The 3269-nt window shown below is 45.6% G+C and overlaps 1 long non-coding RNA gene across 1 annotated transcript in view; it reads right to left on the bottom strand.

The window, feature by feature from the left end:
• Window positions 1-882, bottom strand: part of LOC102501264 (uncharacterized) — a 7530-nt gene extending 6648 nt beyond the window's left edge. The window contains exon 1 of the long non-coding RNA XR_335203.3: window positions 787-882. This is a non-coding gene — a long non-coding RNA (uncharacterized LOC102501264). The remainder of the gene's footprint in view (window positions 1-786) is intronic.
• Between the last annotated feature and the right edge of the window lie 2387 nt (window positions 883-3269).

A 3269-nucleotide genomic window follows, 5' to 3' on the forward strand; every position in this document is an offset into this window, starting at 1 on the left:
CCGCCACCGCCGCCGCCACCCAGGCCCGGTCCTGCCGCTGCCATCACCAGAATCATAAGCGAAATAATCCACTTATTCTATACAAACTACCCAGTTTCGAGTATTTCTATTCAGCAGTGCAGTAACAAACTATGGTAAACTGGCAAAAAGGACTGTGTTGTTTACAGATATCTAGAAATATAGATGTGGTTTTAGAACAGAGTAACTGGCGGAGGTTCTTTTCTTTTTTTTTTTTTTTTTTTTGAGAGATTTTCACTGTAGGGTGCGTGCGCTCGCCAGACAGACAGAGAGAGACATAGAGACAGAAAGTGAGAAATCACCCCCCAGGGGGGATGGTCACGCTGCAATCCCTTCTCCTCCATTCTCCTCTCGGGATCTTGGGCACACACGCACACGCGCCCAGCGTGAGTTTTAAGCCACCGGGTCCGGGACACGAACCACAGTCGACTACGTGGGAGTCCAGTGTCATAACCATTACGCTAACTGCTGGTTCCCAACTGGCAGAGGTTCTTAAGAATCTAGATAATCAGCTTAATAAAAGCCTAGATTATGGTGAAGGCTTGGAAGAAGAGTAGTTTAGAAGTGAAAGGAAACTTGTTAAAGATTAGTTAAAGGACTGTAACCAGAATACTGATGGAAATATAGACAGTAAAGGCTGGTTTCAGAAACAAGAGAGATGAGAAAAGATCATACTTCTTATGAAGTAGAAAAAAGCTTGTTTATTACATTATAAAACTTTTCTTAACATCATCACAATGGTGGCACCTTAAAAGTTAAAGATCTGACCTGATCACTGTAGATAAATCCGGTATTGTCACCAGAAACCAGCATGGAAGACCTGTGGTTATCAGCCTCTCAACTGAAGCCAACTGTCACCCACAGAGCCTGCCTGCCTCTAAGGGCACTGCTGGGCAACTGCTCATAAAGGGGGGTGGGGCTCTGTGCGCTAGAAGCTCAGTGATTGGCTGGGAGCCCTGGTGCATTCTCTTCATGTCAGTGGCAGTTGGTGGCGTGTTCTGCACCTTTAAGAAAGACTGCTATGGGTGGGGCCAGTAGATGGAAAAGGAAACAGAGGAGAAGGGACTGCAGTGCAGTCATCCCTCCTGGGGGGCGATTTCTCACTTTCTGTCTCTCTGTCTCGCTCTGTCACTCTGGCGAGAAAATGTGCAGAAGTGCCCTATAGCAAATATCTCTCCCCAAAAAAGGAAACAATGCTATAAGAAAGCAGTCTTTTTTGACATATTTTAAAATTTTTTAGTTTAATTTATTTTTTTAAATCTCATAGGGATGAGAGAGAATCAGAGAACTCACCCCCAATAAAGCACGGTCATGTTGTAAACTCTTCAACATTTCTGCATTCTATGGGAGTTTGGGGAACATAGGGACACATGACCTGTTTCCCAAACCAGCAGGGACAGGATTTGGTGCTGCCAGTTATATGAGATCAGGCTCCTTAACCCTCAGAACCAGTGAGTCCTAAGAACTTTCTGAAGTAGTTATTCACTTGGATGACACAAGCCATCTCTAATCATGAGGATAAAATGACACCTTGGTGGCCCTCGTTCTGCAGGAAACCTCCAGTTCTATCTCTAAGCTCCCACCCAGAAAGGGAAACTGAGGCAGTGGCACCACTACCCCCACCCCACTTCAGGCTCTCAAGACCAGAACCCCAGCCACTAGAGACAGTGGCCCTTTTTCTGCAGGAGACCTCCAATTCCATCTTCAGGTTCCTTGTCAGCAAGGGAAACTGAGGCACCAGTCCCTTCTCCTTTCTCCTCTTGAGATCTTGGGCACCCACATGCACCTGGTGTGATTTTCAAGCTTCCGGGTCTGGAACTCAAATGGCGGTCAGCCGTGTGGAAATCAAGATCCTTAACCACCACGTCACTGCCTGGCCCTACCGATATTTTTTTATAAGTATTTCTTTCATGGGAGATAGAGACAGGTGCACCCAAGAAGATCATGCACGGTCCACCCCCCGAGTCATGTCTCTCTCTGGCTAGCACACACACCCTTCGGTCAAAAAGGAAAACAAAACCAGATTCGTGACTAACCTAGCTTTCATTAAAAAATAAAGAGCAGATGTACATTCAATTACTAGAATAATTTTCATACAATAAAACCTAAAGAAAAAGCTGAAAGTTATAAATTACATACAAATTTTAAGTACTTATAATGTTTATCAAAATTTTCCAGTAACATAGAGCAACTAGGGCCAGCAGGTGGCATGGAGATTAAGGTGGCTGGATACCACATTTCTGACTGTGCACTTCAAGTCTCAGAATGATGACTAGAAAATCATGCTGGGCATGTGTGCATATTTTCCCAAAATCCAGAGAGGAGAATGGAGGAGATAGGATTGCAGTGTGGCCATCCCCCTGGGGGGTGATTTCTCACTTTCTGTCTCTCTGTCTTTCTGGTGAGCACACATGCCCTATAAACCTCTCCAAAAGAGAAAAAAAGAGAGAAAAAAAGGAATAAAGAGCTTTTCTTTTCTCCTTCCTCCCCTCTTTCCTCTCTTGCTCTGTGTCTCTCTCTTTCAGTCAAAGGGCATATGTGCTTGGCAGAGAGAGACAAGTAGGAGAGTATCCCCTATGGGGAAGGTCAGGCCCAGCTCTTCCTCTCAGGGTTATTGGCAGGCCCACACCCAGAGGGTTCCTCAGGCTGCCAGATCTGGGACTTGAATCCCACCCAGTTGGCCATGTGGGATCCAGCCTCCTTAAACATTCCGCCAACTGGCCCCTAGTGCGAGGTTTTAAAAATCAGTGAAAAATAACTACTGTTGGGGCCGGCAAATGGCGTGATGGTTAAGAGCTCTGGACTCCCTCATGACCAACAGCGGTTCTAGTCCCAGACCTGGAAGCTTGCTTTCTCATATCCTCTCTCTCTCTCTCTCTCTCTGTTTCTCTCTGGTCCAATTAAAATAAAGAAAAGAACGTTCAATAAAATAATCTTTTAAAAAGAGAAAGGAAAAATAACTACTGTTAACATACTGAATTGATATTTTTTCAAAAAACATTTTTATTAATTAAAAGAAAAGCTTTTAAAAAATACTTTTGGAGCCAACCAGTGGCGTGGTGGTCAAGGCAGCTGGAACCCATGTGACTGTGCCATTCGAGTCCTGGACTCAGCAGCTGGAGAACCAGGGGGCACATGTGCGTGCACATCCAGAGTCCCCAGAGGAGAGTGGAGGGGAAGGCATTGCACGGTCATCCCCCTCGAGGGCTGATTTCCCGTGTACCCCTGCACACTAGAGCAGGGGGAGGGGA

Source organism: Tupaia chinensis, unplaced genomic scaffold (genome assembly GCF_000334495.1).
Source record: "Tupaia chinensis unplaced genomic scaffold, TupChi_1.0 Scaffold000356_1, whole genome shotgun sequence".
Taxonomy (NCBI): Eukaryota; Metazoa; Chordata; class Mammalia; order Scandentia; family Tupaiidae; genus Tupaia; species Tupaia belangeri.